General features: G+C 43.8%; 4 pseudogenes; all 4 read right to left on the bottom strand.

Moving 5' to 3' along the window:
- Window positions 1–4,270: 4,270 nt before the first annotated feature.
- On the bottom strand, window positions 4,271–4,389 carry LOC143949432 (5S ribosomal RNA; annotated as a pseudogene).
- A 159-nt stretch (window positions 4,390–4,548) lies between these two features.
- LOC143949507 (5S ribosomal RNA) lies at window positions 4,549–4,667 on the bottom strand (annotated as a pseudogene).
- A 99-nt stretch (window positions 4,668–4,766) lies between these two features.
- On the bottom strand, window positions 4,767–4,885 carry LOC143949175 (5S ribosomal RNA; annotated as a pseudogene).
- Window positions 4,886–5,580: 695 nt separating this feature from the next.
- On the bottom strand, window positions 5,581–5,699 carry LOC143949379 (5S ribosomal RNA; annotated as a pseudogene).
- Window positions 5,700–16,538: the final 10,839 nt, after the last annotated feature.

Genomic DNA, 16,538 nt, shown 5'->3' with positions numbered 1-16,538 from the left:
CATCTTTGGGGCGTTGGAGTATTTGGTTGAAGATAGCCGTCACAGCCGCTGGTAGATCCTTGGGGTCAACCGACTCGGGTATCCCCCGTATACGTATGTTGTTGCGGCGACTGCGGTTTTCAAGGTCGTCCTGCTGGTATGAGAGTTGCTGAAGCAGGACAGTGTGGGTATTGAGGATCCGATCATGCGATTGTACAGTGTCCCGCAGGCCATCTACTGTGCTATCCACATCATCAAAGCGTACCCCCACATCTTTTCTCAAATCAGAGATCTCTTTTCGATATGTTTCCTCGATCCTATGCACACAGTGTTCAAAGTCAGCTTTGGTGGGTAGAGACCTCATGTAGCTGTGCAGGGATCTGATCTGCGATTCCATGTCCCATCCATCCCCCGATCCTAGGGAGGCATTAGAGCGGCTTCTGGTAAGCCTGGGGGAGAGGGCAGTGTCCTCAGAGTGTGAGAGCAGGCTGTGGGGACGCACCTGAGATTGCAGGGCTGATTCAGAGCGCGCCGGAGATGGAGGGGCCGGCGTCCCTTTGGATGCTGGTCGGTGCTGTGAGGACAACCGTCCATGGCCGAAATAATCATCTAGATCCCCTCCCGGGTGACGGCCATTGCCGCTCTTGTGTGCTTTGGGCTTGTCTTTCCCCATGGAGCTGTGTTTGGTCCGGTTTACTGTCCGAAATGAGGGCCGTGGGGTCGGGGGAGCCAGGAGCTGAGTGTAGGCCCGACCTACCTCTCCATATGTGGGGGTAGACCCTTATAGGTGAAAGTCTAGATCATTTAGGAGGGGCTTGCATACGTCAAGACATGGCCCTATAGTTACAGTCATGAGATAGTTCAAGGTGACCTCCGCCGTAGTAATTTTGTGAGGAATGCTGGCTTATTATCTGAGAGGATTGTAAGATCATCCAGGTAGAAGGAATGTAAAGTTGTCAGTCCCCTGCTGCAGTAAGGTAAATGAGTACACAAAGATAGCCAGAGCAGAGTCTGTATGCAGAGGGAGTATGAGGCTGCAGGGGATGCTTGGAGCAAGGATGCCTGGAATAGTGGGCCAGGAGAGCAGACTGGGGTCACAATCAAATGTGGATGGAGAACCAGAAGTAGATAAATAATTCAAATAAAGCAATCCTCCGTGAGGGGGGGGGGGGTGGTCGATCAGGCCAGAGCAAGTAGGCAAACCGCGGCAGCAGTTGTAGGCCGGAACGGCCGTGGAGCACTTTCCAGGCAGCAGCTGTAGGAAACCCTGGGGATCCTTAGGCCCAAATGAGACCCGGGCGAGGGGGGAGGTGACGGGAGGGGACCCATGACAGCCCCTTACCTCACCCGCCGGCGTGGCTCCGGTGGCTTCAGGCGATCCCGGAGGCCCAAGATACATCGCAGCGGATTTAGCGCAATTGTACCCACTTAATTTTGTCCCTCTCCTGAATAGACTGAAATTTGATTTGGGAAACTGGCATGCTTTAACACTGACCTGGTTCGGGCGCTGTAATGCATTCAAAATGATGGCCCTCCCGCGGATCTTATACTTGTTCCAGACATTAACGATCCGGTTACCCCCAATTTTTTTCATTTCAGACAACTGCAGGTGCTGCTCCAGGACTTTGTTTGGGTGCGCAAACCGCCCAGAGCCCGTTTGCAATTGCTTGCCAGACCAAAGGACAAGGGGGGTCTGGGTCTCCCAGATCTGAGACAATACTACAGAGCGACTCTGCTAGCAAGAGTCGTTGATTGGCATTGTAATGGCCCACACAAGCAGTGGGTGGAGATGGAGATTGAGGATGGATCAATTCCCCTATTGACCTCCCCGTGGCTCCTGTCTTCCCTACCAAAAGACCTCAGAGATCACCCCGTAGTGGGAGCTACGTTGGCTGTTGTGCGGAGGTTGTTCCGCTGCACACACATTGCTCCCCTTCCATCACCAATGACTTGGGTTATAGGTAATCCAGACTTCCCACCGGGATTTACCAACAAGAAACTGCGACAGTTGACAGTGGTGGGGAAACAGCATCTGGGAGAGGTGTGGCCCTCGGGAGGGCTCCCGACTACGCAAACTGTCGCCGAGCTTTCTGACCCTCCGCTTGACTTGTTTAGTGCTTATCAACTTCGTCAATTTCTTCTGGCCATACAAAGGGCCCCCTACACTCCTAGAGACCTGACGCCTTATGAATCCATCTGTCACAAAAGGGAACCTGTGCGACACACCCTCTCCCTCCTGTACAACCTATTGAGTAGTCAGGAGGAGGAGTCGACCCCACCATTTATCCACAAATGGGAGAGGGACTTAGGCATCACATTTACCCCACAACAGATAGGGAAGATCCTGACCTTAGTACATAAAGCTTCCATCACAAACCAATATCAAGAATCAGGATACAAGATAGTCTCACGCTGGTATAGAGTCCCATACCTTCTGAATAAAATGAATAGATCGATCCCGGATGTTTGTTGGAGGTGCAATTCAGATACGGGGACCATGGGACACATTTTCTGGGCATGCCCGGCCTTGAGGAACTTTTGGGTGGAGGTGACCGGGACGATAAAAACTCTCACAAATGTAGATATCGCAGACAACCCAGCAGCGTGCCTTCTACACTTGACTGAACAGCCTATTCGAAAATACAAAAAAACCCTCACGATGCAACTCCTGAACGCCGCCTGGGTCTGCATTCCCACACTGTGGAGGCAGCCTCAGCTCCCATCCAAGGTGCTGTGGTATTCCAAAGTCAATCATATTCTCCGGATGGAAGAATTGACCGCCACCCTTCACAACACTGAAGAGGCATTTAGTGTTACATGGAGGCCCTGGAGGTATTACATTCGGGAGGTGAGCAGCGCCCGTGTCCCAGAAAACGACTGAACATCTAATGTTTACCTACGTAGGCCATGTCTGCCCTGGGTGCCATTCCCCCCCCCTCCCTTTTTGTCTTTATTTTTCTTTTTTTCCCCGCCGCCATCCCCCCCCCCCTCCTCTCTCTCTGTCTTTGCACTCTCTTCTCCCTCCATCCTCCCTTTTGACTATGCCTTGTCTCCTTACTAGCCTTCGGGACCCAGAAGAACCCCAGGGTTCTGGACACGACCGGCTCATATTTTACTCTGGTTCACATAGGTCATGATAAGCTGGCTCGCTGTGGTCCCAGTTGTTCTCCATGATTACATTTGTCCGAACGGAGCTGCACTAGTTATACTGTACCACATGTCGGAGGTGGGGTTTCTCTCTTTTCTGCATGAAACTGTAGGACTCCCCTCTGAGAACCCAGAGTTATTTGGCTGCCTATTTTTTGTTACCATGTAATTGTGACCCTGGGTCATGCTGTATGGTTGACTGTTATATTTATGTTGTTCTACTTATACTTAATAAAATAATAAAAAAAAAAAAAATAAGTCAATGCCAACAACTTAAAAAAAAAGCCTATGGCATCGAGAAATCCCAGGCAGTCTCCCATCCAGGTACTAACCAGGTCCCAACCCTGCTTAGCCTCTGAGATCAAATGAGATTTGGCTCTTTCATGGTGATGCAGCCATAGTAGATTTTTTCAGGCACGCTCAACCCTCTTGACAAACTCCAAGATGGTCACCTTGGGAAACAAACAAAAAAAACAAGTCAATGCCAACAACATAAAAAGAAGCCTACAGCACCTAGTATTCCCAGGCGGTCTCCCATCCAGGTATTAACAAGGCGTGACCCTTTCTAGCCTCTGAGATCAGCGGAGATTGGGCGCTTTCAGGGTGATGTGCCCATAGGCAATCTCTTTGGGCACTCTCATCCCTCTTGAAAAATGCCAAGGGGGAAAACAAGCGAAAAAAAACAGGTCAACGCCAACAACATAAAAAGAATAATACGGCACCTGGTATTCCAAGGTCGTCTCCCATTCAAGTACTAACTAGGCCCAACCCTTCTTAGCCTCTGAGATCAGAAGAGATAGTGTGCTTTCAGGGTGATGCGGCTGTAAGCGATCTCTTTAGGCACTCTCAACCCTCTTGATAAATGCCAAGATGATCACTTTGGGAAACAAGCAAAAAAACAGGTCAACACCAACAACATAAAAAGAAGCCTGCGGCATCTGGAAAACTCAGGCGGTCTCCCATCCAGGTACAAACCAGGCCCAACCCTGCTTAGCCTCTGAGACCAAACGAGATTGGGTGCTTTCAGGGTGTTGTGCCCGTAGGCAATTTCTTTGTGCACGCTCAATCCTCTTGACACATGCCAAGATGGTCACCTTGGGAAACAAGGGAAAAAAAACAGGTCAACACCGACAACATAATGAGAAGCCTACGGCACCTGGTATTGCCAGGCTGTCTCCCATCCAGGTACGAACCAGGCCCATCGCTGCTTAGCCTCCGAGATCAGATGAGATTGGGCTCTTTCAGGGTGATTTGGCCATAGGCACTCTCTTTGGGCACTCTGAAGCCTCTTGACAAAGGCCAAGATGGTCACCTTGGGAAACAAGCTAAAAAAACTGGTCAAAGCCAACAACATAAAAAGAAGCCTACGACATCCAGTATTCCCAGGCGATCTCCCAATCAAGACACTAACCAGGCCAGATCCTTCTATGGCACCTGGTCTTCCCAGGCAGTCTCCCATCCAGGTACTAACCAGGCCTGACGCTGCTTAGCCTCTGAAATCAGACGAGATCGGGTGCTTTCAGGGTGATGTGGCCGTAAGCGTTCTCTTCAAGACACGCCCAACCCTCTTGACAAACGCCAAGATGGTCGCCTTGAGAAACAAGCGAAAAAAACAGGTCAAAGTCAACAACATAAAAAGAAGCCTATGGCACCTGGTATTCCCAGGCGGTCTCCCATCCAGGTACTAACCAGGCCCGACACTGTTTAGGCTCTGAGATCAGATGAGATTGGGCGCTTTCAGGGTGATGGGGCCGTAGGTGATCTCTTTGGGCACTCTCAACCCTCTTGTTAAACGCCAAGATGGCCACCTTGGGAAGCAAGCGAAAATAAACAGGTCAATGCCAACAACATAAAAAGAAGCCTACGGCACCTGGTATTCACAGATCGTCTCCCATACAGGTATTAACCAGGCCGTACACTGCTAGGCCTCCGGGATCAGATGAGATTGTGCGCTTTCAGGGTGATGTGGCCATAGGTGTTCTATTTAGACACTCTCAACCCTCTTGACAAATGCCAAGATGGTCATCTTGGGAAACAAGTGAAAAAAAACAGGTCAACGCCAACAACATAGACCCTGGCGGTCTCCCATCTGACCCAGACCCTGCTTAGCCTCTGAGATCGGGCGCTTTCAGGGTGATGTGACCTTAGGCGAACGCTTCGGGACATACTCAAAACTCTTGACTGATGCTAAAATGGTCACCTTGGGAAACAAGTGAAAGAAAAACAGGTCAAAGCCAACAATATAAAAAGATTCCTACGGCACCTGTAATTAGGTACTATCCAGGCCGGACCCTGCTTAGCCTCTGAGATCAGATGAGATCGGGTGCTTTCAGGGTGATGTGGCCGTAGGAGATTTCTTTGGGCTCTCTCAGCCCTCTTGAGAAATGCCAAGATGATCACCTTGGGAAACAAGTGGAAAAAAAAAAACATGTCAACGCCAACAACATAAAAAGAAGCCTATGGCACCTGGTATGCCCAGTTGGTCTCCCATCCAGTTACTAATCAGGCCCGACAATGCTTAGCCTCTGAGATCAGACAAGATCAGGCACTTTCAAGGTGATGGGGCCATAGGCGATCTCTTCGGGCACTCTCAACCATCTTGACAAACGCCAACATGGTCATCTTGGGAAACAAGCAAAAAAAAACAAGTCATTGCCAACATTGGAGGCTAAGCAGGGTTGGGCAATCAGTTTCCTTGCCTGAAATAGGCATCTCAGAACTGCCATCTGGCTGCTTCCTGGGTTTCCAACTCCTTCAACTAATCCCAGGAGACAATACTTCGCCTCCATCCTGGTGGAGGTTCCAAACACCCGATCAATGGTTCCTGTCACCTCTGTCCAGTAGCGGATCAACTTCGGGCATCTCCAAAACATGTGCATCATGTCTCCCCCCATGTTCCCACACCGGGGGCAACTTGCGTCCGGCCTTTCGGCCAAATTGAAAACGTTTACGAGGAGCATAATAGGTTCTATATAATAAGAACAGATGTGACATCCTCTGTGAGGAGAGCCACAATTCACAACAGGCAGGATTCCTGTGGCCAATTATAGCTCAGGGGGGTTTGTATAGTGTGTTGCGGTGGTCAGGGAAAGAGGACGATAGTCAGGGACAGTGTCTTTACTGCTTGGGAACCTAGCACTGTTACAGTGGGTGTTATGTGCCTCCTGCACAGTACACACCTGAAGCTACCCTTTATTACTGGTGTTCAATTTCTGCAATACATGCATCTGCAGTGCAGAAGTTAGAGTGGGTGTTGTGTGCCTCCTGCACAGTATACACCTTATTGCTGGTGTTCTGTTTCTGTAATACAGGAACCTAGCACTGTTACAGTGCTAGGGTGTACAGAGAAGCTGGTATATATAGAAGACTACAGCATACAGAAGAAAGGCTAGTGAATACAGAATACAGACTCGTGTATGTAGATAGGCTTGAGTATATAGAGATGCTAGAGTAAACAGTGAGGCTGGGGTACACAGAGAGGCTAGTTTAAAGAGAGGCTAGTATATACAAAGATGTTAGTGTATATAGAGAGGTTAGTGTATAGAGAGAGTCGAGTGAATACAGAAAGGACAGTGTATATAGAGAAGCTAGTGTATACAGAAGACAGGCTTGGGTATACATCCAAGCTGACAGTGTATACAGAAGACTGGGTAGTGGATACAGAGAGTCTAGTGGGTACGGAAGACAGGCTGTTGTATTCTAGCTAGTTTTTACAGTCTGGTGTATACAGAAGACAGGCTGTGGTATACAGAGGGTTTAGTGTATTCAGAGAGTCTAGTGTATACAGTCAGCGAGTGTATACATAAGACTGGCTAGTTTACACAGTGTTTACAGAGATGCAAGGGTGTACAGAGAAGCTGGTATATATAGAAGACTACAGCATACAGAAGAAAGGCTAGTGAATACAGAATACAGACTCGTGTATGTAGATAGGCTTGAGTATACAGAGATGCTAGAGTAAACAGTGAGGTTGGGGTACACAGAGAGGCTAGTTTAAAGAGAGGCTAGTATATACAAAGATGTTAGTGTATATAGAGAGGTTAGTGGATAGAGAGGGTCGAGTGTATACAGAAAGGACAGTGCATATAGAGAAACTAGTGTATACAGAAGACAGGCTTGGGTATACATCCAAGCTGACAGTGTATACAGAAGACTGGGTAGTGTATACAGAGAGTCTAGTGGGTACAGAAGACCGGCTGGTGTATTCTATCTAGTTTTTACAGTCTAGTGCATACAGAAGACAGGCTGTGGTATACCGAGGGTGTACAGAGAAGCTAGTATAGAAGACTACAGCATACAGAAGAAAGGCTAGTGAATACAGAATAAAGGCTGGCTTCTACAGAGAGGCTAATGTATGCAGAACACTATCTAGGGTATACAGAGAGGCTAGATTATACAGAGAGGCTAGTGCATAGAGTGAAGCTATTGTATATAGAAGCCTGGTTAGTGTATACAGAGAAGCTAGTGTGTACAGAAGAAAGACTAGACAGGTTATAAAGAGAGACAAGTGTTTACAGAAGACAGTTTGGGGTATACAGAGATGCTAGTTTATACAGAGAGACTAATGTATACAGAAGATAGGCTAGGGCATACAGAAGACGGGCTAGTGTATTCAGAACATAGGCTAGTGTATATAGAAGACAGTCTATTGTATGCAGAAGACCGGCTAGTGTATATAGAGAGGCTAGTGAATTTAGAGGGTAGGCTAAGTGATAACAGAAGACAATCTGGGCTATACATCATTTCATCTAGCTCACATATCTAATGGAGTTTGTCTCATTGCCATGTTATGCCTTTTCATTCTTATGCTAAATATAGATTATACTCACTACACGATTTTAATTATCCACATCAAGCATGCAATAAAACTATCATACATCAAAATAAACATCAAAATATACCATGTACTCTTTTGCTCTATTTTGCATATGTGTAATTCTCCACATCAACTGTCACATTGAGTATGTGACAGTCCTGACACACCATCCTGACTTATTTTGCTTTATTTCTTATTAGAAATAGAGAGTATTTTCTCAAATCCGGTTAAATCTATTCACTTCGATGAGTTCTGCCGCTAATTGTACGGTAATGCAAAATGTTCACAAAACCATCCATTTGCTACCAGACATGCTGCACATACTAAAAGTAATGTAACTATCGCTCGCTAACGATGTAAACAGTTTTATTGCTTTTCTGACATTAACCGAGTATCTCTGACATTAACTGAGTATCTCTCTGCACTATAATCTTAATAATAATAATAATAGGACGGTGTAATGCAAAAATCAACTAGTCTAATATAAGCTTTCTCATTGGTACCGGCATATCATTTAAATTTAGACTAACGCAACTATTTATCGGCCATTTTCAAGCTAAGCTTTCATTCTCTTACCGTTGAACAGCGATACTTCCTCCCTGCATTATTAAGCCATTTAAATTTCCTATTGGTCGCCTATACAACTCTCTGAAAAACATATATGTAGAGAATAAAACTAGTTACATCTTAATAAAACAGTTTTATTGCTCAACCAGTATCAGCTGTCATGACATAAGCAAATAAACGTTTCCACTGTTTGACTCTATTTCTGTATTACTTCTTTTTCTCCACCTTAAATGTCACAGTTAAAACACAGTGACAAAACATTTTTTTTTACCGCAGCAAAATGTGAGAAAAGCAGTGTAAGCCGTCTTTCTGCCATGTGCTTCAGAACATTAATGTACCGCTTTTAAATCCATATCAATTCCACATAACCGTGAACTGTCTTACAATTTTAACATTTACTGATAGCAGTTACTAATATTACATCATGACTATACCAGTGGAAAAAGACCGCGTAATGGAACTGTGAAATTAATCATATTCTCAGAGTTAATTTAGCTGATAAATTTACGATTTACTCAACGATTTACTCAACGATATAAACTTAGATTTTTTTCAAGCTAAATCTATTTAATCTTAAATAATTTATACTATTCTACTGTATTCTTAAATTATATACTATTGTTCTGTATTTTAGCCGTGCTCATATTTCGTTTTATGTTGCAACCATCGAATCTCATTGATATTCCGACATTCTGCCTTAATGAGGATATTACTTTGCAACTATCCCTTGATCCCCTTTGTGTATTCACTTTATCTGGACCTAATTTGTTTTGCTATACTTATTATTATTATTATTATTATATTAGAGAGATTACTATCTTTAAATCATTGTAAACCTAACCATAGATATAATGTCTACAGCTAATTTTACGTTTAATCAAAATTCACACAAAACCATCTTTTTAAAACCTTTACACATTAAGAGTAATGCAACCATCTCTCGCTACCTCTATGCAATAGGATTCTCTTTCCAGTGGAGACGAAAACAGTCAGTGTAAGCCGTCTTCCTGCATAACAAAATTAATGGAACGATTTACACGTTGGAATTGAAAAAAAAAATACCCTTTAGCTGCTTAGCTCACACTTTGCTGTATGTAGCCGCATTAACTGTATTAATGGTTACATGTAAATAACCAATGGGGATTGACATTTCATGTCTATCTCACATCTCTAATGCAATTTGTCTCTTTGCCATGTCATACTTTGCCAGTTATTATACTTTCTCATCCTTAAACACACGTAAGGATTCTGAAAAACGATAGAAACCTTGTCACGTCGTTGCTAATATTTCATGATTAAAGCAATCATCTCATCTAATTGCTATTCCGACATTCTGCATTGGTATTACTTTGCAACGCTCTATTGAACAAGAGTAAGCTAGATATTTTGTGTATTTCCACTTAAACACGACTTGTATATACTGTCTCAATATTATCTGTTCCAATTTTGCTAAATTAGATTGTAGAGTTTGCTGTCTAAATCCAGGTTACCTACTCACCTTTATTACGTATACTGCTAATTTTAGGATAATACAAAACCATCTTATTGCTTCTTTACACGCTGCACATATTAAGAGTAATGCAATACTACCGTGAAAAGTTTAATTGCACTTCTCACATTTAGCTGGTATCTGTCTGCTATAGGAAACTGAATTTGGACTACAACGATCACTCATCTAATATCAGTCCACTCAGTGCTACCGGGATAACTTTTACATTTAGAGTAATGAAATGATTTCTCAGTCATTTTGAAGCTACTGCAACTAACTCTTCCGATCTCTTTTCAACTGCAATACTTAATCTCTTCTATTGTACAATATTTAGCTGCTCAGCTATCACTTTGCTGTACGTAACCGTGTTAACAGTATTAATACCTGTAAGTAACCGAATGGGGATTGACATTTTATCTCTAATTCATATTCACATTTCTAATGCAGTTTGTGTTTTGCCATGTCATCCTAGGCCAGTTATTATCCTTTCGCATCCTTATGCTATATTTGGGGTATATTCACTACATGATTAAAGACACGTAATGAACCTGATTGATTAAAACCTACAAACGTCGTTGCTGTTATTTCGTGTATTTCCACTCGTGTATATACTGTCTCAATATTAATCTGAGTTATTTTGCTATATTTACTTTTAGAATAAAAAGATTACTATCTCTAAATCCTGGTATACCAACTCACACAAAACCATATTATTTCAACCTTACACGCAGTACATATTAAAATTTTAACATTTAGACGGTATCTCTCTGCAATAGTAAACGAAATGTGCAGATCACTCATCTAATATAGTCTTCCCAATGCTACCGGAACAACTTTTAAATTTAGAGTAATGCAACGAGTTCTCAGTTTTATGAAGCTACTGCAACTAACGCTTTGGATCTCTTTCCTGTTAAATTACGCTCTGCAATATTAAGCCATGTAAATTGTCCTATTAATCTGCTAACAATGTTATGTATAATAAAACAAATCTTTCAAAAGCAATATCGTCTCACTGCAATACTTACACTCTGCATAATAAATATGAATAATGCGAATAATAAAGTGGTCCAAAACTCGGCTATAAGTAGAGAATAAAACTATCTTAAATCAAAATAAACCATGTTCTGCCAAACCAATAATGGCCAATTACTTAACGTAACTTAACGTGACTTAACAAAATAAACTTAGCACTCTTTTGCTCTATTTTGTATTTTTGTAGTTCTCCACATTAACTGTCACATTGAAATCACCACTGACAACACACCACTTTTTTTTTTTTTTGCATCAGTTTATAGCACGCCATACTCTCTTGTCAACAAATTTGTGGCAAGTTTTACGCCCTTGTGATTTTTTGGTGCCCTTCTTCTCATCGCCACTATTTTGCCTATTGGCAGTGCTACTTTGACATCACATGCAATCCTTTTTCCTTTTTTCTTTTTTTAACATCTTCCTCCATTTTATTTTTATTTATTTTAAAGAATTTCGAAAAAGTAGGAATGTTACAAAAATATGCTTCCTATTCCATAAACTTATATTTTCCCGTCCCCTCCCCCTCAGATCTCCCTCCCCAACCCCCCCCTCTCTCTCTCCGTCTCTCTCTCCCGCCCTCCCCCTCCTCTCCCCTCGGGACCACTCATTCTGGGACATTCCCTTGTTTCTTATACTCCAACCATTTTCCCCATTTGCTATGATAAATTTCCACTTGATCTCCTCTTTTAAATATTGATTCCTCCATTGATCTTAACCACTCTACTTTAGCTAACCATTCCCTCATGGATGGGGGTTCAACAGAGCCCCATCTCTTTGGGATCAGGCTTTTTGCAGCAATCAATAAGTGAGGTATCAATGAATTTTTATATTCCCCTATTGTTTTATCTGTGTCATGGAATAGACATGTCCAAGGATCCTTCTTTACCTGTTCCCCTGTTATCTGGAAGATGTTTCCTATTATTTTCTCCCAATAAGGGCCAATCTTACCACACTCCCACCAGATATGTGCAAAAGTTCCCACCTTATCACAACCCCTCCAGCAGAGTGCTGATATGTCCGGCCTTCTCTTATGTGCTCTTTGTGGGACAATATACCATCTTGCCATTAATTTAAATGACATTTCCGCTGACATATTGTCCTTAGATATTGTACCTGCTATTCTTAAAATCTTCTTTCTACGTTCCTTATCTCCCAGAGTACCCAACTCTTCTTCCCATTTTTTTAAAAACAATGGTTCTCCTGGTTCCTTTTCCTCCTCCAGAATTTTATAGATTTTGGACAAACTTTTTTTTTTACAGCCCGGGTCTGAAAGCATTCTCTCCATAGGTCTAAGATCTCCTTCCCCGCGGAGTGGTCGGGGTAGCGCCTGAACAAAATGTTTAATTTGTGCATATCTCCAGCTGTCTAATTTCCTACATCCCCATTTTTGTCTTATTTCTCCTAAAGTACAAACTCTGTCCCCATTCATCACATCTTTCAAAAAAATATCATCCCTTTTTGCCCATCTAGTGAAATAAACATATTCTTCCTTCCCTGGTTTAAAAAAACTTGTGTCTAATAAAGAAATTAAAGGTGAATTGTGCTGCCAGTGATTTAATTCACCCACTTTATCCCATATTCTAAACAAATTAGTAGTTAGTGGGTTAGTGCTTCTCCCCAAGTCACGGTAGTCCCTAGGTATCCAGATCCTTTTTCCTAAATTAACTCCACTTTGTGTTTTCTCTATATTTACCCACCCTTTATCGCCTTTATCATACACCCAATCCACCACCCGTGAAATTACTGCTGCCTGATAATATCTTCTAAAGTTCGGGGCGGCTAATCCCCCTTCTACTTTCCCCCTTTCCAGAGTCGCATATGAGATTCTAGGATTCCTACGTCCCCATATATGTTTTAAAATTAGGGTTTGGAGTTTCCTAAAGAACTCCTGCGGAACTTTTATTGGGATCATTTGAAACACATATATCAGTTTTGGTAAAATAAACATTTTCAACGCGTTTACTCTTCCTATTAGCGACAGGGGTTTATATCTCATGCGTTTTATACATTCTTTCACCCTATTCAATATATCTGTATAATTAGCTGCGTATGCGGATGACAATGTGGGTGTGATTTTTACTCCCAGGTACCTCAAGTCTTCCCTACACCAGATGAAGGGGAAGAACCTCTGGAGTTCCTCTTGTTCTTTTTTTGGTACCGTTATGTTCAGAATCTCAGTTTTTGACATGTTAATCTTGAAATTTGTCAGCTTCCCATATCTATGGATCTCCCTGATTATATTTGGCAAAGTCACCCTGAGGTCCGAAACATAAAATAATATGTCATCCGCATACGCAGAGATCTTATACTCTTCTCCGCCCATTCTCACCCCCCTTATGTCTCCATTCTTCCTAATTGAAGCCAACAAGGGTTCCAAGGCGAGTATAAACAGCATTGGAGACAGGGGGCATCCCTGTCTAGTTCCATTGTATAGCTTCACTACCGGGGAGAGGTTACCGTTAATTTTAATTTTTGCCGACGGGCGGGAATAAAATGCTTTTATCCATCGTAATATTTTTTCTTTTAACCCCAAATATCTTAAAGTCTCAAACATGAAGCCCCAGTCTACCCTGTCGAATGCTTTTTCAGCATCCACCGATAACAGGGCGACTGGGGGTCCACTGCTCTCCGCCCCATGAATCAACATTAGGGTTTTAAGACAGTTGTCCCTCCCCTCCCTGCCCATAACAAACCCCGTTTGGTCCCTATGGACCCATTGGGGGAGCAACGGTTTCAATCTCTCTGCTATCACTTTTGAGAATATCTTCACATCCGTGTTCAGGAGAGAGATTGGTCTATAACTCCCAGGGGTTGTTGGCTCCTTCCCCTCCTTTAATATCAAAGTTATGTAAGCCATCAATGCCTCTTCCCTCAGATCTTCCCCTTCTGCAACTGCATTCATATACTCGCATAATTTGGGGGCCAATATCTTTTCAAACTTTTTATAATATGAAATTGGGAACCCATCCGGGCCTGGACTTTTCCCTATTGCCATCCCTCTTATTGCCCTCGCCACCTCGTCTACCGTGACCGGGGTCTCCAACATTTCCAGCTCTTCCTCTGGGACTTTAGGAAGATCTATCCCTTTTAAATACTCAGTAGCTCTGTTTTTCTCCATTCCCTGTCCTACCTTATATAACAGACTATAATATTTATGGAAGACCGTCGCTATTTCAGGGGTGGAGTGCTTCATTTCCCCCTTTTCATTTTTAATTTTGGGTATGAAAGACGCATTCCTTCTCTCCCGCACTACTCTCGCTAACCATTTCCCAGGTTTGTTCCCCTCCTGGTATCTTATGCTCTCTGCCCAGTGGTTAACTCGCACCCTTTCCTCCTCCATAAGTTCTTCTAATTGTAGCTTCTTCTCTTTTAGCTCTACTTTCTCTGGGATCCCCTTTGATCTAGTTTGTTGCTCCAGTTCCCAAATCTCCTTATTTAGATCCTGTAACCTTTTCCCTATTTCCTTTTTTTTCCCTGTCCCGATGCTTATTAGGATTCCTCGTATATATGCTTTGTGGGTCTCCCATATCGTACTCCTCGTAACCCCAGGGGAATCATTTCTTATAAAAAACTCTTCTAGTTCTATTTCAATTCTGCTTCTAGTTTCTGGGTCCTGGATCAAAGCTTCATTTAATCTCCATGTCTCTCTTTTAGCCTGATCCATTACAAGCTCCAGCTGCACCATGACTGGGGCATGGTCAGATAAGGAGATAGATTTTATTACTGTATCTTTGAGAGCTGGGAGCATTTGATGTTCAATCAGAACATAATCAATTCGGGTGAATGTCCCATGCACCGAAGAGTAGAAAGTATAGTCTCTGCTGTTCGGATGTTTAATCCTCCAAGCGTCAACCAACTGAAATTCTAAGAGCAGGGCCTTTATTTTTTTATATCTAAGCTCCGGCCATCGCGGGGACCCAGCTGAGGAGTCCACCCGAGGGTCGATGCCCATATTCAGATCTCCCGCTACTATCAGTTTACCTTTTTTAAACTCCGCTAATAGTTCCAAAACCTTCCTTAAAAATTTATCTGGGTCCCTGTTTGGGGAGTATATATTCGCAAAGGTGTATATTCCATCCGATAGTTTCCCTCTTATAAACAAGAATCTCCCTTCCGGGTCGGCCATCTGTTTCTCGACTTCAAACCTAACACTTCTCTCAAAGCCTATTGCTACCCCCCTGGCGTTACATGTTGTAGAGTCACCGTAGAACCATGTTGGGAACCCCCGGGACGTCAGTCTCCCTGTAGCCTCGTGTGATAAATGTGTTTCCTGCAAGCAGACCACATTCGCTCCATACAATTCCAACTCCCTATTAACTCTGAACTTTTTTTGGGGAGTACTTATACCCCTTACATTATATGTTATCAATTTCAGTCTTGTCATATCTCACTGAACCCCTCCCCCTCCTCTCCTCCCCCGCCCCTCCGGGAGGGAAACATCCCCCCCCCACCGGAGGTCGACGCGGGGGAAGAGAGAAGGGGGGGCGAGAGAGCGGGAGAGAGAGCACCTAAACCCTGTTTGAGAGAGAGATTACCCCCTGACCCACCCCCCCCTCCACCCCCCTCCCATCCCCCCTCCCCCCTTCCCCCTCCTCCATTCGGAGGAGTGAACAATTTCCACATTTGTTCCTCGCTTAGGTGTCCCGGTGACCCACAGGTCACCTTTTGCCCACCTAGCATTCTTTGGGAGGACCGCCTCATTCACGGCCTATCCACGTGCCCACACCTCCCCCCCCCAACTCCCCCCCTCACCCACCAATGATGGTAATTATACCCCCTCCCTCCCCCCCCGTCCTGAACCCGAGGCCATTGCACCACCCTACTAATTCCTTCGTTCCCCAACATCTCCTCCCAACCTGGTAGTGCTGGTGGGGGGATTTCTAACTTATTACAAAAGTCCGTTAAGTCCTCTGGGAACCTTAGTACTGCGGAGCGGCCGTCTCTCCTTCCCCTAAGGCATGCTGGGAACCCCCATTGATAGGGGACATTTAGTGACCTCATCAGATCTGTCAGAGGTTTAAGGAGCCTTCTTCTCCTCAATGTTTCCCCTGCTAGGTCCGAGAATATCTGTATCTCCGCCTCCTGAAACAAAATTTTGTCCAACCTTCGGATATTCTCCAACACTAACGCTTTATCCTCGAAAAAATGGAATCTAATTATTACGTCTCTAGGTTTTTCTGTGGCTTGGGCGCGGTATCCCATGACTCGATGTACTCTGTCTATTTTTAATTTGTCCTTCTCCGCCCTACCTAGAATGGGATTGAACAAGTCCTGCATCACCCTAGGGAGCTCTTCATTCCTAAATTTTTCTTCTAAGCCTTTTATCCTTAAATTTTTCCTTCTTCCGCGATTTTCTTGGTCCTCGATTTTATATAAGATCGATCTGTTTGTTTTTTGGGCTAATTTCACTTGTTCTTTTAGATCCCTCATATTTTGTTCATATCCATTCATTCTTTCCTCCAACTCTTCCACCCTTCCTAGCACTCGGCCAATATCTGTCTTAATCCCGGC

The sequence above is a fragment of the Lithobates pipiens genome, unplaced genomic scaffold, assembly GCF_037356315.1.
Source record: "Lithobates pipiens isolate NorthernLeopardFrog02 unplaced genomic scaffold, aLitPip1_a1.2 Scaffold_30, whole genome shotgun sequence".
Classification (NCBI taxonomy): Eukaryota; Metazoa; Chordata; class Amphibia; order Anura; family Ranidae; genus Lithobates; species Lithobates pipiens.
Note: the sequence above shows the minus strand (reverse complement) of the source record. Positions and strands in the feature narration are given on the sequence as shown.